This window comes from Phallusia mammillata, chromosome 6 (assembly GCF_965637545.1).
Source record: "Phallusia mammillata chromosome 6, kaPhaMamm4.hap1.1, whole genome shotgun sequence".
Lineage (NCBI taxonomy): Eukaryota > Metazoa > Chordata > Ascidiacea > Phlebobranchia > Ascidiidae > Phallusia > Phallusia mammillata.
Window position 1 is genome coordinate 5,062,978 of NC_137257.1, and position 24,118 is coordinate 5,087,095.

Genomic DNA, 24,118 nt, shown 5'->3' on the forward strand with positions numbered 1-24,118 from the left:
TTTTTTCAAAAATCGGGTCAAAATTTTCGATTTTAGAAACCGGTTTAAACCGGTTTGGAGGTTCGGTAGGAGGCAGAAACCGGTCATGACCGGTTTGAAACTGGAATATTCCCACGAAAACCCACCCAAAACCGGATTTTTCTTCGATTTTTTGACCCCGAAAAAACGGAAAGGCTATAGCCTTTGGGTTTTTTCAAAAATCGGGTCAAAATTTTCGAGATTAGAAACCGGTTTAAACCGGTTTGGAGGATCGGTAGGAGGCAGAAACCGGTCATGACCGGTTTGAAACTGGAATATTCCCACGAAAACCCACCTAAAACCGGATTTTTCTTCGATTTTTTAACTCCCAAAAATCGAAAAAACGGAAAGGCTATAGCCTTTGGGTTTTTTCAAAAATCGGGTCAAAATTTTCGATTTTAGAAACCGGTTTAAACCGGTTTGGAGGTTCGGTAGGAGGCAGAAACCGGTCATGACCGGTTTGAAACTGGAATATTCCCACGAAAACCCACCCAAAACCGGATTTTTCTTCGATTTTTTGACCCCCAAAGTCGAAAAAACGGAAAGGCTATATAGCCTTTGGGTTTTTTCAAAAATCGGATCAAAATTTTCGAGATTAAACACCGGTTTAAACCGGTTTGGAGGTTCGGTAGGAGGCAGAAACCGGTCATGACCGGTTTGAAACTGGAATATTCCCACGAAAACCCACCCAAAACCGGATTTTTCTTCGATTTTTTGACCCCCAAAAATCGAAAAAACGGAAAGGCTATAGCCTTTGGGTTTTTTCAAAAATCGGGTCAAAATTTTCGATTTTAGAAACCGGTTTAAACCGGTTTGGAGGTTCGGTAGGAGGCGGAAACCGGTCATGACCGGTTTGAAACTGGAATATTCCCACGAAAACCCACCCAAAACCGGATTTTTCTTCGATTTTTTGACCCCCAAAAATCGAAAAAACGGAAAGGCTATAGCCTTTGGGTTTTTTCAAAAATCGGATCAAAATTTTCGAGATTAAACACCGGTTTAAACCGGTTTGGAGGTTCGGTAGGAGGCAGAAACCGGTCATGACCGGTTTGAAACTGGAATATACCCACGAAAACCTACCCAAAACCAGATTTTTCTTCGATTTTTTGACCCCCAAAAATCGAAAAAACGGAAAGGCCTTTGGGTTTCGGGTCAAAATTTTCGAGATTAGAAACCGGTTTAAACCGGTTTGGAGGATCGGTAGGAGGCAGAAACCGGTCATGACCGGTTTGAAACTGGAATATTCCCACGAAAACCCACCCAAAACCGGATTTTTCTTCGATTTTTTAACTCCCAAAAATCGAAAAAACGGAAAGGCTATAGCATTAGGTTTTTTCAAAAATCGGGTCAAAATTTTCGAGATTAGAAACCGGTTTGGAGGTTCGGTAGGAGGCAGAAACCGGTCATGACCGGTTTGAAACTTGGATATTCCCACGAAAACCCACCCAAAACCAGATTTTTCTTCGATTTTTTGACCCCCAAAAATCGAAAAAACGGAAAGGCTATAGCCTTTGGGTTTTTTCCAAAATCGGGTCAAAATTTTCGAGATTAAACACCGGTTTAAACCGGTTTGGAGGTTCGGTAGGAGGCAGAAACCGGTCATGACCGGTTTGAAACTGGAATATTCCCACGAAAACCCACCCAAAACCGGATTTTTCTTCGATTTTTTGACCCCCAAAGTCGAAAAAACGGAAAGGCTATAGCCTTAGGGTTTTTTCAAAAATCGGGTCAAAATTTTCGAGATTAGAAACCGGTTTAAACCGGTTTGGAGGATCGGTAGGAGGCAGAAACCGGTCATGACCGGTTTGAAACTGGAATATTCCCACGAAAACCCACCCAAAACCGGATTTTTCTTCGATTTTTTAACCCCCAAAAATCGAAAAAACGGAAAGGCTATAGCCTTAGGGTTTTTTCAAAAATTGGGTCAAAATTTTCGAGATTAGAAACCGGTTTGGAGGTTCGGTAGGAGGCAGAAACCGGTCATGACCGGTTTGAAACTTGGATATTCCAACGAAAACCCACCCAAAACCAGATTTTTCTTCGATTTTTTGATCCCCAAAATCGAAAAAACGGAAAGGCTACAGCCTTTGGGTTTTTTCAAAAATCGGGTCAAAATTTTCGATTTTAGAAACCGGTTTAAACCGGTTTGGAGGTTCGGTAGGAGGCAGAAACCGGTCATGACCGGTTTGAAACTGGAATATTCCCACGAAAACCCACCCAAAACCGGATTTTTCTTCGATTTTTTGACCCCCAAAATCGAAAAAACGGAAAGACTATAGCCTTTGGGTTTTTTCAAAAATCGGGTCAAAATTTTCGAGATTAGAAACCGGTTTAAACCGGTTTGGAGGTTCGGTAGGAGGCAGAAACCGGTCATGACCGGTTTGAAACTTGGATATTCCCACGAAAACCCACCCAAAACCGGATTTTTCTTCGATTTTTTGACCCCCAAAATCGAAAAAACGGAAAGGCTATAGCCTTAGGGTTTTTTCAAAAATCGGGTCAAAATTTTCGATTTTAGAAACCGGTTTAAACCGGTTTCGAGGTTCGGTAGGAGGCAGAAACCGGTCATGACCGGTTTGAAACTGGAATATTCCCACGAAAACCCACCCAAAACCGGATTTTTCTTCGATTTTTTGACCCCCAAAAATCGAAAAAACGGAAAGGCTATAGCCTTAGGGTTTTTTCAAAAATCGGGTCAAAATTTTCGAGATTAGAAACCGGTTTAAACCGGTTTGGAGGATCGGTAGGAGGCAGAAACCGGTCATGACCGGTTTGAAACTGGAATATTCCCACGAAAACCCACCCAAAACCGGATTTTTCTTCGATTTTTTGACCCCCAAAGTCGAAAAAACGGAAAGGCTATAGCCTTAGGGTTTTTTCAAAAATCGGGTCAAAATTTTCGAGATTAGAAACCGGTTTAAACCGGTTTGGAGGATCGGTAGGAGGCAGAAACCGGTCATGACCGGTTTGAAACTGGAATATTCCCACGAAAACCCACCCAAAACCGGATTTTTCTTCGATTTTTTAACCCCCAAAAATCGAAAAAACGGAAAGGCTATAGCCTTAGGGTTTTTTCAAAAATCGGGTCAAAATTTTCGAGATTAGAAACCGGTTTGGAGGTTCGGTAGGAGGCAGAAACCGGTCATGACCGGTTTGAAACTTGGATATTCCAACGAAAACCCACCCAAAACCAGATTTTTCTTCGATTTTTTGATCCCCAAAATCGAAAAAACGGAAAGGCTACAGCCTTTGGGTTTTTTCAAAAATCGGGTCAAAATTTTCGATTTTAGAAACCGGTTTAAACCGGTTTGGAGGTTCGGTAGGAGGCAGAAACCGGTCATGACCGGTTTGAAACTGGAATATTCCCACGAAAACCCACCCAAAACCGGATTTTTCTTCGATTTTTTGACCCCCAAAATCGAAAAAACGGAAAGACTATAGCCTTTGGGTTTTTTCAAAAATCGGGTCAAAATTTTCGAGATTAGAAACCGGTTTAAACCGGTTTGGAGGTTCGGTAGGAGGCAGAAACCGGTCATGACCGGTTTGAAACTTGGATATTCCCACGAAAACCCACCCAAAACCGGATTTTTCTTCGATTTTTTGACCCCCAAAATCGAAAAAACGGAAAGGCTATAGCCTTAGGGTTTTTTCAAAAATCGGGTCAAAATTTTCGATTTTAGAAACCGGTTTAAACCGGTTTCGAGGTTCGGTAGGAGGCAGAAACCGGTCATGACCGGTTTGAAACTGGAATATTCCCACGAAAACCCACCCAAAACCGGATTTTTCTTCGATTTTTTGACCCCCAAAAATCGAAAAAACGGAAAGGCTATAGCCTTAGGGTTTTTTCAAAAATCGGGTCAAAATTTTCGAGATTAGAAACCGGTTTAAACCGGTTTGGAGGATCGGTAGGAGGCAGAAACCGGTCATGACCGGTTTGAAACTGGAATATTCCCACGAAAACCCACCCAAAACCGGATTTTTCTTCGATTTTTTGACCCCCAAAGTCGAAAAAACGGAAAGGCTATAGCCTTAGGGTTTTTTCAAAAATCGGGTCAAAATTTTCGAGATTAGAAACCGGTTTAAACCGGTTTGGAGGATCGGTAGGAGGCAGAAACCGGTCATGACCGGTTTGAAACTGGAATATTCCCACGAAAACCCACCCAAAACCGGATTTTTCTTCGATTTTTTAACCCCCAAAAATCGAAAAAACGGAAAGGCTATAGCCTTAGGGTTTTTTCAAAAATCGGGTCAAAATTTTCGAGATTAGAAACCGGTTTGGAGGTTCGGTAGGAGGCAGAAACCGGTCATGACCGGTTTGAAACTTGGATATTCCAACGAAAACCCACCCAAAACCAGATTTTTCTTCGATTTTTTGACCCCCAAAATCGAAAAAACGGAAAGGCTACAGCCTTTGGGTTTTTTCAAAAATCGGGTCAAAATTTTCGATTTTAGAAACCGGTTTAAACCGGTTTGGAGGTTCGGTAGGAGGCAGAAACCGGTCATGACCGGTTTGAAACTGGAATATTCCCACGAAAACCCACCCAAAACCGGATTTTTCTTCGATTTTTTGACCCCCAAAATCGAAAAAACGGAAAGACTATAGCCTTTGGGTTTTTTCAAAAATCGGGTCAAAATTTTCGAGATTAGAAACCGGTTTAAACCGGTTTGGAGGTTCGGTAGGAGGCAGAAACCGGTCATGACCGGTTTGAAACTTGGATATTCCCAAGAAAACCCACCCAAAACCGGATTTTTCTTCGATTTTTTGACCCCCAAAGTCGAAAAAACGGAAAGGGGTTTTTCAAAAATCGGGTCAAAATTTTCGATTTTAGAAACCGGTTTAAACCGGTTTGGAGGTTCGGTAGGAGGCAGAAACCGGTCATGACCGGTTTGAAACTGGAATATTCCCACGAAAACCCACCCAAAACCGGATTTTTCTTCGATTTTTTGACCCCCAAAAATCGAAAAAACGGAAAGGCTATAGCCTTAGGGTTTTTTCAAAAAGCGGGTCAAAATTTTCGATTTTAGAAACCGGTTTAAACCGGTTTGGAGGTTCGGTAGGAGGCAGAAACCGGTCATGACCGGTTTGAAACTTGGATATTCCCACGAAAACCCACCCAAAACCAGATTTTTCTTCGATTTTTTGACCCCCAAAAATCGAAAAAACGGAAAGGCTATAACCTTTGGGTTTTTTCAAAAATCGGGTCAAAATTTTCGAGATTAAACACCGGTTTAAACCGGTTTGGAGGTTCGGTAGGAGGCAGAAACCGGTCATGACCGGTTTAAAACTGGAATATTCCCACGAAAACCCACCCAAAACCGGATTTTTCTTCGATTTTTTGACCCCCAAAGTCGAAAAAACGGAAAGGCTATAGCCTTAGGGTTTTTTCAAAAATCGGGTCAAAATTTTCGATTTTAGAAACCGGTTTAAACCGGTTTGGAGGATCGGTAGGAGGCAGAAACCGGTCATGACCGGTTTGAAACTGGAATATTCCCACGAAAACCCACCCAAAACCAGATTTTTCTTCGATTTTTTGACCCCCAAAGTCGAAAAAACGGAAAGGCTATAGCCTTAGGGTTTTTTCAAAAATCGGGTCAAAATATTCGATTTTAGAAACCGGTTTAAACCGGTTTGGAGGTTCGGTAGGAGGCAGAAACCGGTCATGACCGGTTTGAAACTGGAATATTCCCACGAAAACCCACCCAAAACCGGATTTTTCTTCGATTTTTTGACCCCCAAAGTCGAAAAAACGGAAAGGCTATAGCCTTAGGGTTTTTTCAAAAATCGGGTCAAAATTTTCGATTTTAGAAACCGGTTTAAACCGGTTTCGAGGTTCGGTAGGAGGCAGAAACCGGTCATGACCGGTTTGAAACTGGAATATTCCCACGAAAACCCACCCAAAACCGGATTTTTCTTCGATTTTTTGACCCCAAAAATCGAAAAAACGGAAAGGCTATAGCCTTTGGGTTTTTTCAAAAATCGGGTCAAAATTTTCGATTTTAGAAACCGGTTTAAACCGGTTTGGAGGTTCGGTAGGAGGCAGAAACCGGTCATGACCGGTTTGAAACTTGGATATTCCCACGAAAACCCACCCAAAACCAGATTTTTCTTCGATTTTTTGACCCCCAAAAATCGAAAAAACGGAAAGGCTATAGCCTTTGGGTTTTTTCAAAAATCGGGTCAAAATTTTCGAGATTAAACACCGGTTTAAACCGGTTTGGAGGTTCGGTAGGAGGCAGAAACCGGTCATGACCGGTTTGAAACTGGAATATTCCCACGAAAACCCACCCAAAACCGGATTTTTCTTTGATTTTTTGACCCCCAAAAATCGAAAAAACGGAAAGGCTATAGCCTTAGGGTTTTTTCAAAAATCGGGTCAAAATTTTCGAGATTAGAAACCGGTTTGGAGGATCGGTAGGAGGCAGACACCGGTCATGACCGGTTTGAAACTGGAATATTCCCACGAAAACCCACCCAAAACCGGATTTTTCTTCGATTTTTTGACCCCCAAAGTCGAAAAAACGGAAAGGCTATAGCCTTTGGGTTTTTTCAAAAATCGGGTCAAAATTTTCGATTTTAGAAACCGGTTTAAACCGGTTTGGAGGTTCGGTAGGAGGCAGAAACCGGTCATGACCGGTTTGAAACTGGAATATTCCCACGAAAACCCACCCAAAACCGGATTTTTCTTCGATTTTTTGACCCCCAAAAATCGAAAAAACGGAAAGGCTATAGCCTTTGGGTTTTTTCAAAAATCGGGTCAAAATTTTCGATTTTAGAAACCGGTTTGGAGGTTCGGTAGGAGGCAGAAACCGGTCATGACCGGTTTGAAACTGGAATATTCCCACGAAAACCCACCCAAAACCGGATTTTTCTTCGATTTTTTGACCCCCAAAAATCGAAAAAACGGAAAGGCTATAGCCTTTGGGTTTTTTCAAAAATCGGGTCAAAATTTTCGAGATTAGAAACCGGTTTAAACCGGTTTGGAGGATCGGTAGGAGGCAGAAACCGGTCATGACCGGTTTGAAACTGGAATATTCCCACGAAAACCCACCCAAAACCGGATTTTTCTTCGATTTTTTGACCCCCAAAGTCGAAAAAACGGAAAGGCTATAGCATTAGGTTTTTTCAAAAATCGGGTCAAAATTTTCGATTTTAGAAACCGGTTTGGAGGTTCGGTCGGAGACAGAAACCGGTCAGAACCGATTTGATACTGGAATACCTAGTGTATATTTGCTTGGACGACCCCCTTAACTAGTGTAACAGGCCCTCTTTTGGCTACTCCCTTATACTTAACCAGTGTATTGTATTCTTTAATAAAACAAAATATACTCGCCAGACGTGTATTTGATAGCAGCCTGCACCTACAGGATTCCCACAATTTGCTGCAAAACAATGTCTTTCACCAAAAATTTGGGCGAGCCATCGCCTTACATGCGTTTTGGAGTGAATCGTTATGGATGCGAGAGGTTTTTATGGGGTGGACAGTGTAGAGAACACCCAGAAGCTGGGTAAGGAATACCCGGAAAGTTGGGTGAAACACTGCCTAGTCTAAGTTAAAGTAGGTATAGGATGCAGAGGACACCCAGAAAGGTGAGTGAAGCACTGCTTAATCTAAGTAACGTAGGTATAGGATGCAGAGGACACCCAGAAAGGTGAGTGAAAGACCGCTTAATCTAAGTAAAGTAGGTATAGGATGCAGAGGACACCCAGAAAGGTGAGTGAAGCACTGCTTAATCTAAGTAACGTAGGCATAGGACACCCAGAAAGGTGAGTGAAGCACTGCTTAATCTAAGTAACGTCGGTTTAGGATGCAGAGGACACCCAGAAAGGTGAGTGAAGCACTGCATAATCTAAGTAAAGTAGGTATAGGATGCAGAGGACACCCGGAAAGGTGAGTGAAGCACTGCCTAGTCTAAGTAAAGTAGGTATAGGATGCAGAGGACACCCGGAAAGTTGGATGAAGCACTGCCTAGTCTATGTTAAAGTAGGTATAGGATGCAGAGGACACCCGGAAAGGTGAGTGAAGCACTGCCTAGTCTAAGTAAAGTAGGTATAGGATGCAGAGGACACCCGGAAAGTTGGATGAAGCACTGCCTAGTCTATGTTAAAGTAGGTATAGGATGCAGAGGACACCGGACAATGTGGGTGAAACACTGCTTAATCTATATGGGGAGGGGGACTTCTGATTGCAAACCTGCCTGATTCTGAATTTAAGTCAGCTACCTAATGACACCAAGCATCACGAAACGAAAAACAATAAACACAACACAATAATAAAATTGGAAGGAGTAGGTTGTTCACCACGCAATGAGTCTGCAAAACAATAATTACAACTGATTAGTATTGTAGGTGTAGTTAATTTTATAAGTATTTGAAGCAAAAAATTATTGACTATTCATATCATGTATTTCAAAATATCTTTTGTAATTTAAATGCTTATGGAAAAATGATATATAGATGGAAAATGTTATTCCTAAAATAGAACAGAAAACATATAGGTTATGGGTTTGTTTACCAAACCTTTCAATGACACATACAGTCCAGTTGCAAGGAAAAAATATGTAACATATTTCTATAACTTACTTGTTACAGGTGATGCTTTGGCATGGAAGACTTCATTCAAACACCAGTCCCACCCAACAGTGTAATGTCTACAGCAGACAGCCCAGCTTCAGTTGGTTGCTTGATCCAGCCAACATCGGCCAAAGCACCAAGCACACAGACTCGATATTAACAACAATTCAATGCCTACTTTAAGCAAAGGCAACCTGGTCTCAGTCTGCTGAAATTGCATTCAAACAACATTGACCAAGATGTCCCAAGCTTGAATTAGACATATCAAATCCAATCTCAACAATACAACACAGGCTCTAGACAGGCATGCAGTCAGGTCTCAGGCGGCATACGACATGTCACTTAAATATTTGTTATAATGTAGCTTTAATATATAATGTAAACATATAAACCACATATAAACCAACACCACAGGCACATATACCAACGTAGTCATACAACACCACCATATCAACAAATTCACAAAACAAACTTTGGCAGAATAAACACACCTGAAATGCAACACCGTATCTAGATTAGAATTAAAGAAAGTTTTATCTTAATCTGCCTAAGCTGAATCCACATATACAGTTAGCCTAATAGAGGACAGCAAAGACACATGATATAGCCAGTTCAATGCCATCCAAGAACCAGATGACAGCCCCGCTTCAGTTGGCCGAACGTGGACCCACACCTTACGGTTGAACATGGATCCAGTCTTTCAGCTTCCACCAGGCTGCCCCTAGCCAATATCCGGCATACCTGACCGAAAATAACATGACATGCAACAGGCAGACAGTCCTTTGCAACCAGCATCAGCCATCTTAAAAAGTAACCGGGTTAGGGTCTCAGACAACATCTGCCAAGAAGCTCCAGACAAAAAAAGCCTAATTGATTCTTACAACAGTCAGCTAGCAAGGATATAACCCAGTTCCAGCTCCAACTGTGGCAAAGCCACATATTTGGGTAACCTTCCCTGAGCCGCTCCAGACTAGCACCATACCAACAGACTTGGCGAACCATGCAATCATCACTAAATGCTGCAGGGTCATCGCTCTAGCCTAAAATATTCAGCCAAGCTCTGCCCTACAACACTAATGACAGCAGGCAACACAGACCGCAACAAAACAAACATCCTCCAGTCAGCCAGTAAAGAAGTGCCACAGACCAGCGCCAGCCGAGAAAGAGAAGCCCGCAGACAAACATCTTTGACAAGGCCTTAACTGAGAAGCATCAATACTGACATCAAACCCGAATCACAACAATACTGTGCCGTCAATTAGAGGGGGAGATGTCTAGCGGCGGTGCACAGCCCACAGGCAGCTGCCCACCTATACCAGTAAACAGGGTCCGAACAGTAAATACATGTACTAGCGAGGTAAGCACTCCTACTAGCTAAGTACCCCTACCGATGAGCAGGAGCAAAGAACTGCAGTGTACATGCCGCGCGAGCAGCCCATACACACACCGGTTTAAAACGGGAACAGCCCAATCCCCGTTGCGAACCAGTTGCTATCCCACCACCCAGTCACCTATCTGGCATCGAAACACAAACTCCAACAATTCAGACAGCCATACTCGATGCATGATTGAGGCAAACCAGCCACAACCATCAACATCAGCCAAGCAAATCCCAACCACCATTACACAAACAGGCGGAAGAGCAGACATTCTCAGCCTCACTATACAATTATTGGAGACTACTACATAGAGATTACAAAAAAAACCGGAATCGCTCGACAAGACACTGTTGAAATGAAACTGAGTGTCAGAAGGTCTTCTCTGTGAGTTCTGTAAGAAAAGATGAAGCAAGTTAAAGCTTAAAACAAGTTGTAGATTTATAAATAAAGCTTAGGTACACAAGACACTGACTTAAATAGTAGCTTTAGTATAAAACAAATTGCCAGCGAAGTTGAACAAAACGTATTCATTTTATTAAACAGGCATTTCGACAAAAAACTTTTGTCAGCATCAGTGAAATTTCACTAAATAAATACGCTTTATTGAACTTCGCTGGCAATTTGTTTGATACTAAAGCAAAATAAAGCTTAATCTGACAAAGCATAAAAAAAATTTAACTAATTTTAGTTTTTTTAAACTCTGAAAAAAAAATCCTGTTTAATGTAGTTTTTACCCGAATCAAAAAACAACTTTTTTGTAATACGAATCTATTATGCTGTATATAAACACAGTAACAAAATCTTGCAAACCTTGCCATGTAGTCTGGTGGTCAAATTAGGAACAGAAGGTGAATCGTTATGTGATGAAATCTAAAAGTAACATTCGTAAACAGTTAAATCTTCAACATATATTTAATAGATCTACCACAAAATGATCAGAACACCGAAAAAATGTCACTTTCCTAGTCATTTAAGGTATGCACTGTTTTTAAATGAGCCTTTTCTGCTCCAAAATTATTATAATCATATTTAAAAACAAACAACAAATCAAGCAAGTTCATAAAATAGTACATTAGGAAAATAAACCAAATTATTGTCACTCAAAATGATTGGTGCAAAAAAAACAAATTTTTTTGTGTCTGTTGAGATTTAACTGGTTGGGGGAGGTTGATTATCAACATGAACAGGGTAATGTTTTCTCAAGTGACATTTTTTTTAATATTCTAAAGGTTTCATCAAATAAGCTGGTATTTTTTTGCCCAAACATTTATTGTCAATTAAGTATTTGCAACAATGATATACATATCAATCAGTATAGAAAATGTAGCCACATAGGCAAATACAATTAATGAGTTTCGTTAGGCAATAAATTAAACACAGGGTCTGCTAAGTTTAACTTAATTACTAACACAGCTTCACATATTTGGGTCATGTTACAGTTCCAAAGAACATTATTGTCTAAAGATCCACACTTTTCCAAACCAAAGTATGCACGTTGTGCAATGCTACAGCTAAAATATAGGCATCTTTAACATTAAACTAGAATGGTGGCTTTCTGATATACTTCCATTTTGTATATTCTATATGCTATTTACCAATTTACTATACATATCATTTGATCTACACATATGATTGTTTTTGTAAACAAAAACGAATGGGTCCCCACCTGCGTGTTTGTGCGGATTTACGGTAAACAAATGTTGCGGTGACTTTTAGATTTTTAAGGACAGATTTTTAGAAAGCATTAACCCAACAATAAAAAAAAATTTTCGTATTCTTTTTGCACTATTATTGTCATATAATTACACAAACATTAAAAAAGAACGAAAAAATAATTTCAATTGATTCTCTTGCTTTGACCCAGATATTGTCGTCCAAGGTCAGGTTTCAAACACACTCTTTTTCTAGAAAGCTGTAATAGTTGTGTTACAGACACTTTAAATTAAAAACAATTTGCTACAAGTGTATACATAACAAATTGTTTTTCATTTAACTTTGTTTCGCAAAATGAGTACCATTGACCTATAGTAACCTCTCAGGGTGCACACGCCAAATGACTGTTTGACCTATTGACACCATTTTCAATAGCATGCCGTCCTTAATGTTCAACAACACCGTTTAAACTAATTTATACATGCCTTAAATATTGATTCCTAAATTGATTGCAAAAAATGCTACGTTATGACGAAAGAAAGTTCAGAACTGTGTTAGTAATACCTACTAGTTGACCTTAAGTAACTCGTGGTCATGCGGCGGCCAACCTGACAATGAGCATTTAAAAAAAACATTTATCTTGCAAAAATGTCAAGTTTATTTTTTCATCTTTATTTTGATTAACAAAGTTTTCCTTGACATATACGAAACCGAAGCACGCTTATTAGGTTTAAATCACGTCATATGTGTGAAACCTTTGCCAAAATCGAAAAATGTGAGTGGCAACTTAATAAAACGAAATAGCATAGCTGCACAAAAAAACAGCTGAGTTCTAATCACCCAAACAACTGTCTCGTCTGTCCGGACATCAAGCTGAGCACTCCCGCTCCGCCGCCTTAATCGTAAAACAGTGAATTACTCCCTTGGGACTTATATCTGACTGATAGTGTACACATAATATGGGCTGTAAAGGTAACTGGCAAAATTTTAAAGAAGCACTCTTTCTTGACCAAAGGCGTTTAACAAACCAGGGTAAGACAGAAACGAATATTGTGGGGTTTAGGGGTGAAAATGGGTAAATCATTTATTAAGGTACAAAATTCTTTAAAATACCTTACATTGCACCATACAGCAAAGCATGAAACTCCTAGCTCATGCAGTTTAGTCATAACTAGGGCGATTATTTTTTGACTTGTCAAAAAGTCAAAATTTTGTCAAAATTTTTGGAATAGGTCAAAAATTGTCAAAATTTTTTACCAAGTTAAAATTGTTTACAAACTGCATTGCCGTGGTGTTGTAGAGGTTGCACTGCCAGCAAACTATTCGTTTTACACCTTGTAGCCTACTTTATGCTGTTGTAATTAGCCCATTGCCTACTTATTTTGAAACATAAACAACAAGTGAGTGAAATAATTAGGTTGAAATGGCGTGATGCTCAACACATCTCAAAACATGCAAAATTTTGGTACGTGCCAAGTCATTTTACAGCAGCTGCAGGTTAGGTGCAGCTCTTGCTTCGGTTTTGCTTTAGGTACTTCATGTATCTTTCGTTTAGACAAATGTATTGAATAATTTTCGTTGTGTCTTAGCTGCAGTTTTTTGGTAATGATTATGGGTCCCCTTCCCTGAAGGGGACACATATTGATTTTACTCAATTTGTTTTTGTTTTCTATTTTTTCTTCTGCCAAAAGTTTGTCCACCTCGTTTTGCCATGAAATGTTTCATGGATTTGCATGAAATTTTCACAGATAGTAGATATAGTTATGTAGATGTGCCATTTGTTTTGTTTGGGTCGATAGCCCCAGTATTTACCGCACTAGCCCCCTAAAATGGGTAAATTTTAAACAATGTCTGATTTGGATGAAATTTGGACAGTTTGTTCATTGTGCCATTTTAGGGCATCGATTGTTGTGTTTTACCCTGTAGCCCCAATATTTACCCCACTAGCCCCCAAAGTGTAAAACGTTTTTGTATGTTGCTGCCACCACAAACGAAAGATTTCTGTGGTGTAAGGTGTAATAAAGTCAACAGGACGTATGGTACCTGTGTTTGTGCATTACTTGGTGGGCATTTTTACACATGCCAGTCAGAGGGGTGGTAACAGCCTTATGACGTCAGAAGCGTTGACGAATATTGCTTACAGCACCTCCAGTGGTCAGAAATTTAAACAATGTCAGAATTGAATGAAATTTAGATAGCTTGTAGAGTGTGCCATTTATAGGTGTAGAATGTTGTGTTTTACCCTGTTGCCCCAACATTTACCCCACTAGTTTTTTCTTTGTTTTTTTCTTTTTTCTCCGGTGAAGTTTGTCCATGCACTTTTGGCACAAAATCTTTGATGAATTGGGATGAAACTTTTACAGATGGTAGATATAGTTATGCAGATGTGCACCCTGCTTTGTTTGACTTGTTAACCCCAGTATGTACCCCGCTAGACCCCAAAGTGTAAAACGTTTTTGTATGTTGCTGCGCACCACAAATGAAAGATTTCTGTGGTGTAATAGTGTAATAAAGGCACCAGTACATATGGTACTTGTGTTTGTGCGTTACTTGCTGGAGGTTTTTGCACATGCCAGTTAGAGGGGTGTTAACAGCTTTATGGCGTCAGAAGCGTTAAGGAATGTTGTTCATTACACCTCTAGTGGTCAGAATTTTAAACATTGTTTGATTTGGATGAAATTTTACATGACTGTCAATTGGGTCATTGTGGTTTCATATTTTATGCTGTTGGGTGTTGAACCCTATCAGTTACCCCACTAACCCCTGAAATGGGTGAGTTTTTTAAACAGTGTCGAAATTAGATGAAATTTTGACAGCTTGTATAATTTGTCATTTTTAGGTGTCAATTGTTGTGTTTAACCCTGTAGCTCCAATATTTACCCCTCTAGCCCCGTAAAAGGGTGAATTTAAACATTGTCCGAATTGGATGAAATTTGGACAGCTTATAGTGTGCTACTTATAGTTGTTGTTTGTTATGTTCAACTTTGTCGCCCCAACATTTACCTCACTAGCCCCCAAAAATGGGTCAATGGTTTAAACAATGTCAGAATTAAGTGAAATTTGGACAGCTTGTACAGTGCACCATTTATAGGTGTTGATTCTTGTGTTCAACCCTGTAGCTCTATCATTTACTCCACTAGCCCCCAACAGTCATGTGCAATTCGCGCTGATTTGTGTTATAGGAGCTGATTGTTGTGTTTTAGCTTCTTTTCTCACTTTTTAACACATTTTTCTCAGATAGACCATGAAATAGAAAAACCTTCAAAAATATACAAATTGACTCAATTTGAATAGTTTGTACTTCATACAGCATATTTATATATGCACAGTACTGAAACACCACTACACATAAGGTGGCTTTCAGTCTGCAAACTGTTTAGTGTGTGTGTGGTGCAATCAGCATTAAAAATATGCTTGCACATACATTTGCTACATAGTTTTTGTAGAGCATACCCTTTTCCCACCATTCTATCCTGACTTTTAATTTGATTTGTCCCTTTTTGTAGGCTATTTTTTTGAAAGCGTTACCTTGAGTTACATAGTAGGACATCTGACAAAGCAATGTTCCATGTTAAAACACAGTCTTCAACAACGGGCACAGTCTTCAACAACGTTTTATCACTCAACATTAAAAAAGCAGTGGATCGTGTGACTTTCACATAAAAGTCAATAGATGAAAATAACCATTTAAATTAGTCCTGTTTATCTGACATTTCTTTTCTTTTAAAAAACATTCTGATTAAGCAGCTTTGCTGATAAAATGCATTTAAACTTGCATTTAACTGACTTGGAGTGTGCAACAGGGCCACAACCTAACTCACCAAACTATATGGTGTGGCCCTCACCAACACTATGAATCAGAGCAAGAAAAAATAAAAATTCAGCACAAATTTCCCGCCAGTTTTCGGTAAGTGTTTTAAATAAGCTAAACCAGCACTTTGGAACCGGTGAGCCACTTTACTGAATGTTACATAATAATCCCCATTGCCCAGTAAACAATTATTTTGTTGTGAAAGCCAGTGTTGCGGCTAAACTCTGTACATGTTAGAAAATATATGGATTGCTGCTTTTGAAGAATTTTTAAATTTATTGTGTATTGAAAGGGGGGGGATTTGGGGATTTTGTAATTTGTAGGGGGAAACTTGTGTCACAATATTAATCTATTACTGGTTGTCTGTGCTATGTGTTGCTGCTGCATTTGCCATATATAAGCTGGGAAAAAGTAAAGTTCCTAATATTTTTCAGTAAAGTTCATAATATATAGTACAAATAGGTGCAAATTGAAATATTAGAGGCTATAGAGCTTATAATCGAAAGTTTACTAAGAATTACAATAAAATGTTAATGTAAACGGTATTTTAGCAATCTAAATTTGCAGGGGGAAATTAGATTTGAATATCAACTAAAAGGGTGCACAGGACAAAAAAGGTTGGGAACCACTGGGCTACAGGAAAGACAAAACATAGCAATCTACATCACAACAACATATTCAAAACTGTCTGGATTTTATCCAATGCATTTATTGTTTAATATTTTGGACCATTTTATGGGGCTGGTCTATGGAGTGAAAAACAACAATTAACAACCTAAGCGTAGTTTTTTTTCCTACAAACTGTCCAAATTCGAAAATTTTTGACACAATTTTAGGATTAGCAATAATGAGAGCAGAGAGTTCCACAGTTTAAATCAAGTACCAAACACAAATGACCTCACCTTTTGTACATAAATTAAGTCTATGTAATATTGTAATATTTTAATACATTTAAAACAAAAACTATAATCTTTGAAATCTTAAATACAGGTTATGTATAATAAGGAAAACAAGCACATAAATTGTGTCTGGCTGATGAGAAAAAAATACAGTTTTTAATGTAGTCATGGGCTGTAAATGATCCTGTAAATTTGGCATTAGGTATATATATGAAAGGTTGCTGCCCACTACTTTTAAGCAATTAGTCTTCTGCAACTTGGGAGACCCACTAAATAAGTTGGAAAATGTGCTTGGTATTCTGCAAATTCAATTCTGATTTTTCCCCCTTCACATGCATCACCACTGTATACTAGTGCTACGGAGCTATGCACAAGATACATTCACAATATTTTCCAGTTAACACAAATAACGCAAGGGGTCCGGACCCCCTCCTTTTCAAAAAGTTGTGCGTAAATTAAATAGGCCAAAATCGTTCTGTTTACCACTGTGTGATAACAGGGAGTCGTTATCTCAAAGATGCGAGCCTTCAATCTCTTGTATTCGCTTGTTATCTAATCGCCAATTGTGACGTAACAAGGGTTTAATGAGGAGGTTCATGCGCTAACAATCGGAAAGTTACGTTCCGGCTAGGACGCTGGTAGCAGTTTCTTGCTAAGTGGTAACTGCACTAAGTGCACCATATCAAACTGTTTTTGCATTTGAACAATGTAAAAGTGTTAAAAACGTGTAATGTTGTGTTGCTTTGATCCGCCAAACACGTAATAGTTTGGCAAAAACATTAGATCGATGTAAATCGAGTTATGTTATTAGGGTAATTTGTTACTTGCCAGGCACAATTTATGCCTTCTGCAGTTACCACCTTTAGTGCATGCGTGACTTTGCGCAACTTAACAGTAGGATTACCTCTTCAGCAAGAGGTTTAGTTCTTTAGAAATTGGACCCTGTTTTTTTAAGCAACGATTTTGATTACCTGACAGTCACGCTTATTTTGCAGCTGCAGTTTAGGTGAGTAAGCTAGATAGCAGCGGCGAAATCAGAAAACTACAAAGTTTTCGCTAAAATTACCTGTTCTTCCTGTCAATTAGATGGGTAAAGAAACTGCCAATTTTGGAAAAAGTGCTTTGCCGCATAACGCGTCGTTTTGAACGACGTGTGACATCACTAGCCCCCCAAAATTGTTGGACCCCCCCGCCCCTTTAAAAATTTCTGGATGCACACAGGATATTCAAATTACCAGCATAAACTAAAAAAATAGCTAACAATAGCAGACAAGCCAGAGTTGACATGCAAGTCAAATATTTATGGAACCAAGTGATTAAGAAGTTCAGATTTAAATATATACCTTTGAAAATAAATTGAACTGTTAAATATGCTTGTTCTGCATTTGTTTTGATGTGGAATTTCAGCCTACACATACAAATCTGCCTACTTTCTGACAACTTTTTAAATCAAACCACAGCTACAAACAAAATGTTGGCATGGAAAGCAATTACTACAGAAAATCGGCTCTTCCATTAAAAATTTGCTGCTATTATGAATCAATTTGTTTTTAGCAAAATTTTACAGAAACCCATTAATTGAGTTGGAAACTATGCACAGTGTTCTGCAAAATACTATCCAAAAATTTTCTCTTTAAATGCATCACACATGTAGAGCTACAAAGCTATGCACATGTTACATTCCTAATATTTCCGTTCTACACCAATATCACAAGTTTTAGGCTCATAAAAATTACACCCAAGCTAACAAATTTGAAAACAAACAATTTATCTACATCATTTCAAATTTTAGCATTAGAAGGATAAATTGAAAAAGTTAAAATTATCCAAAATACTTTGCAATGCACCAACAAAAAATCTATGAAACCAAGTCAAGTATATATATACTTGTTGTTTTTTAAAAATTTTACCCTTTAGCAGCAAGTGGGTAAACTAATTGGTCATCAGGGGCCAAACTTTCACTACATATTTATCATGTGGTAAATGTCAGTTTTTACTAACCATATGTGAAACAAACCCACTAAAAGACAAAAAAAATACAGACAGAATACTATAATATAAACCAGTGGCGCAACTAGCGGAAAATTGGGGGGGCAGGCAACGAACTACCAATACGACTTTCCCAAAAACGATTGTATTGCTAAGTGCATATCATAGATTGGTCGAATGGTCCGACGCGCTTTTCCACTAATAATAAAAAAAACTGGGATTCGTCCTTGGATTGTACGGCTTCAAATGCCGCGAAAAAGTAACACTTGTAAGTAACAAAGCCCATTGTGATAGTATATTAACGTTTTAAACTAAGGCATTGTTTCGTAACAAATAAATTCGTTCGACTGGGTGTTTACACGTTAATCTTTCAATCTGTCTACTAGTGTTGTGCCATAAGTTTCTCATGATCATTCCTTGTGCATATTTACGTCAGAGGCATCAAGTTGACCAAGTAGAGTGGAAACCAAGTAAATTTGTTAATAATGTCTTGTCCATCTAAGAAAATGAGGAAAATTACGTCGTTTTTTCAAAAATCTATTTCGGTTACCGGCTTAGGAACTGACACGTAACTTACAAACAAGTTGTTGAACGATTTTTGGCTGAAGCTCCGTGCCGATAAACATTTTATTTTTGTGTGTTTATGTCAGGGGTTCCCAGCCTTTTTTCGATCTCGTACCACTTGGACGCTTTGTATTGCAACGCGTACCACTTCTTGCAGAACAACTTATTTAATCGAATCATATTTTATTAAGAATAATAATATTGACCTACTAAAATAACACTAAAGCACGACCACTAAATTTAATGATATTTTTGTTTACTGTCCACCAATTGGCCGAGCAATCATTTGCCGTCATCAACGCCCACTGTCCCACATCCCACGTTGTACGGCTTTTCAAAGCAACTGTGCTTCTTGTTGACAATTGACATAACCTGTAGTTTGTAGATCGTAACGATACGAAACAACAGAAATAGTTACGTAACAATAAGAAGAGGCTCGGGGAATTTTTTTGTAAACAAAACCAGATTAACAAAATATAAAGTTGTGAATCCAAATTTTTGTGAAAAAAAAACGAAAGCTACTCGCGTACCACCTAAACAACCTTCGCGTACCAGCGTACCACAGGTTGGGAACCCCTGGTTTATGTAAATACGTTTTCAAGTTCCAAAAAGATCGTTGTTGTGGTTATTTAGGTTGTTGTATAAATTAGTGATGCACCGAACCCGCCTAAAAAGGTTCGGGCCGAAAGCGCATATTCGGCCACGAGGCCGAATAATTTCGGCCGAATCAGGCCGAAACTAAAATCCCCGTTTCTATTAATGTTTTCAACTGAACCTTGTGGCGTTGATGCAAGTGAAGTAAGTTATGATAACTTAAAATCACTTTCACAATGCAGAAGCTTTACTAAACTTGTAATATTTTGTAGACAACGTGGGTCATATTTTATAGATACAACAACTATTAAATTTATGACGTTTCGTATTGGTAAATACAATAGTTAAGGCATTAATTCCATGCAATCAATAAGTTGGGTTTCGGCCGAATTAAAAAAAAAAGTTCGGGACGAAACCGAAACTTCAAAAAACAGCGTATTCGGCCGAAATGTTTCAGCCAACCGAAACTTCGGTGCATCACTAGTATAAATACATCGCAGAAACTTCGTTTTTACCATCGCAATACATGCCGATGAAGCGATTTACTGCTGTACCGGCGCCTGGTCCTGTAATTTGAAAGTTATTTTTAGCTTTGATGCGAACGAACGTGTTTTCGGCGCTGTACGAGAGCCGTTATACGCAATAACGCCGGTAGAAAAGGGACCTGGCATGCCGACGAACCTGCTCCCCTAGTTGCGCCCATGATATAAACTATGTAAAATGTAAACTAGAAAGATGGGTTTCTGATATATGTCCATTTTGTATATTCTATGTACCATATTTACTAATTTACTATACACATCATTTGATCTATATCAGAGGTCACCAAACTACGGCCCGCGGGCCGGATCCGGCCCGCGAGGTCATTTCATCCGGCCCGCGATCACATTTTTTGGTTTGCCAAATCGTATTGACTTTGTAACATTCAAAAATTAATCTTCTCCTTAAGAAAGTTTTCCTGTCGGGATATATAGAATTGATATTACCTAGTTACATAGGATTACAACGCCCAGAATTGATCCAAAACCAGTTTGTTACGTCACAAAGTGTTAATTGTGCGCAAACAATTGCCTTCTTTGGTTACTTGTGACGTAATATACAAGCTTTGCTCTGAAGATAAGACTAACTATACAGTTTAACAGTCGCAATACCAGATTTTATGGGTTTGTAAAAATACCTTATCTTGGTGCCCCTGCCCTGTATAAATCGCCTCGCGGGTTATGTTTCGAAAGACGGCGCTAGGGCATGTAAACTATGCGGCCCGCGCGAATCATTATTAAACTTATCCGGCCCGCAGTGAAAAAAGTTTGGTGACCCCTGATCTATATGATTGTTTTCGCAAACAGAAACGAATGGGTCCCAATACGCGTGTTTGTGTGGATTTACGGAAAATAAATGTGGTTATTTTTAGATTATTGATGACAAATTATTAGAAAGCATTACCCCAACAAACCAGTCGTTTTTTAAAAATACGTTTTGGGGGCCTGTGGGTAAACCGCTGGGTCAGTTGGGGTCAAATTTAAGGAGGATCAACTTTGGATCAAATAGCTAACATCAATGTAAATTTGAATAAATTTATAGCACTCTTTCTTGACCAAACCAGCGTTTGAAAAATTACGTTTTAAGGGCTTGTGGGTGAACTTCAGGAGGATCAAATTCCGATTAATAACTAACATCTGTCCAAATTTTAAGCAATCTTTCTTCACCACACAAGCGTTACAAACCAGCATTAGACAGATAAAGGGAAAAAAATACAGACAAAAACAGTATGTGTCCCCTTCAGGGAAGGTGACCAATGTTTAAACAGTTAAAACACCAGCACAAATAACTAAACTAAAACATAACATAACTTTTCAACCACAATAAAAATCAGAGATATTAACTATTACATTTTTAGCATACAAACTAACAATGTGGTTTACATGCAGTATATACTCGAAAGTTAATTTTTTTAGTGGACAAACAATTAGACTCACCAGTGCAGTGATGAAGTCTCTTTATTCTTGACAGCTTAACATGGTGTCATGTTTGAGTTGATGTGGGGTGAGTGACTTGCTCCTTCTTTGCTCAACAACAAACTGAAACAAAAAAGCATTAATTAGGTTTAGAACAGAAAGCAGGTTTTTAGTAATGGGACAGATTAGGAAAAGAACAGTTTTGTAAAAAGCATATTATGACAGCTCCACAATTTTTTTTACAACCTGTGTTTGTGACCACCTTATAAATAACACACAAAACAATTTGTAACTGTTTTCATTACTCTAATGCCGGGGTCACCAAGCTTTTTTCACTGCGGGTCAGACATGTTTAATAATGATATTTATATGTCCCAGTGCTGTCTTTACAAAATTAGCCAGCAAGTCATGAGCAAAGGTTGCAAACTAGAATAAAAACGTATCTTTTTTAAGGAATTAATTGAAACGCCAATAAATTAAACTTACAGCGACCCCAGAAAAAGTTTAAGTGACCCAATTTAGGGTCGCGACCCACAGGTTGAAGACCACTGGTCTAGTCTGTGATGTAACGAACTGCCTGTGGATCAAATCCTGGGTGTTGTAATCCTATGAAACTAGGTAATATTTATTATACACATCGTAACAAGAAAACTTTTCATAAGGTTATCAATACGATTCAGCAAATCAAAAAATGTGGTCACAGGCCGGATCCTGCCTGCGGCCGTAGTTTAGTGACCCCTGCTCTAATGTTTCATCATGCAAATGTTTTTACTATTTAAGCAAATCGTATGAGGACTTATATGAGGTATAAAGTATTAGTAACACTGGCCTGGACAATTAAACTTAAATAAATATTATCCAACCAACCATGTTGAAATTAAAAAAGGTCATTTAAAAACACTAGAAGGGTGGCTTAGCACATTTTGCTGTTGCACATACACTACAACCTATTTTGGAATGTTAATATATTTAATACACTCAGAATAATCATGTTATTAAAAGTATAAACTAAACAATCTGATTCAATTTAAGATGATATTTGAGGTTTGTCCTATTTGATTTTATATTTTTGAAAAGTAGGGCTAAATAGTGGCAAAACACAGTAATACACAACAATTTACTCCTATAAATAGCAAATTCTGCAACTGCTAATTTTAATTTAATCTTATATCTACCATCTGTATAAGTTCATGGCAAAACTGCTAAAATATATAAACTAAAATATATAATGGATGTCAAAACTTTGGTGAGCTTGCAAACATAAATATAACAGGGAATATTTCAGTGTGTTTCCAGTCTTGTTGTGGGTTTAAATATTGTCAGACCTTGTGTTGTGATATTTCTCGAAGAGTCTATTTTTTTTCACCACGTTAAACGCGCATTTAAGTTGCAGTAATGTGTATAAATCATCTGGTGGATATTTTTGACGTTTTTCTTTGTTAATTTATAGAATATTAAGCAATAAAACCAACCTCAATTTATCTTCGACCTTTGTCTTCGCAGACTCAAACTAGAATGATCAAATTTGATCTTGCCAAAAAGTTGCTATTTTCACAGAGGTTCAAAACTTATTCTGTTTCATCGATTTTTGGTTTTAAAACTTTTTATCGCCAAACAGAGACACAGCATTGCTTAATATTTGTGACTTTAATCGGAAAATATAACCTATTTATATTTCATTTTTTAAATGTTTCCATTGAATGAAACACTTTTTCTTAACTTTTACACACGGATTACGATCTCCCCTGTGCCTTTTTGAAAAATATGTTCTCATCATTTCAAAAAATATTGCCATATTTTTTTGTCAATTTTGTTGCAATCAATCAATACTGGTTTGTTTTGTCTACAGCACCCATCATAAAAAAATTTCAGGGAAAACGAAATATAACAAGGAAAGTACTGCAAACAAACAATATTAGGCCCGAACCACGCTTGGCCATGGGCGCCGGCACGTAGGGGCAAGAGGGGTTTTCGCCATAATATTCCAGTTTCAAACTGGTTTTGACCGGTTTCTGTCTTCCGCTTTTCCCTTTTGTGTAAATATCCCGTTTCTACCTCCGATTTCCTATCCGAGACATAAAAATGGGCGTCATAGAATATTCGTAACGTTGTGTAACACTAGCAGTTCATTTGGGGAAGACCAAACATTTCTCCTAAATAAAGGTTTTCCTAATAAAGATGTGGTTGTGTGAAAACAAACTAGGCGTGTCTAATCATGCCGTCGCCGCTTTTGGGCAGTGCTGTTTTTCTGCTTCACTACAAACACCTAATTTTAAACATAAAATCTTGCGAGCTGTCACTAGCAGCACCAACCGTTGTCAATATATCATCATTTGCGTCTTTTACGAAAGATATTTACAACTCGAATTAGCCAAACTGCTGTACGCATTTCATTCTAGTGCACTTCCTTCCACATACAACTCCCTGTTGCTACCTATTACGCCAGTCTAGAATTACTTTGCAACTCTCACAGGCACTGCAATTAGCTCAAGGTTAATTAATTGCTATACAAATCTAAAACAATGGAAAGAAATACTACACATACCGCTTACCGCTGTCATATATTGAGGCATTTTACAATCCTTATACATTCTAAACAGCTCGAGATATGTGCCTTTCACACCAGATTACTTAAAGATCCATAAAACTCTGATCGGGGTTTTACATTTTGACGGAAACTGAAC

At 38.5% G+C, this 24,118-nt stretch overlaps 1 long non-coding RNA gene across 1 annotated transcript; it reads right to left on the reverse strand.

Annotated features, from left to right (window-relative positions):
* Positions 1 to 7,678: 7,678 nt before the first annotated feature.
* Positions 7,679 to 22,969, reverse strand: LOC145233207 (uncharacterized). Its single transcript, XR_013861040.1, has 5 exons — positions 22,907 to 22,969; positions 21,456 to 21,557; positions 10,780 to 10,839; positions 8,600 to 10,360; positions 7,679 to 8,329 (listed from the first exon to the last, which is right to left on the reverse strand). It is a non-coding gene; the product is annotated as an uncharacterized LOC145233207 (long non-coding RNA).
* Between the last annotated feature and the right edge of the window lie 1,149 nt (positions 22,970 to 24,118).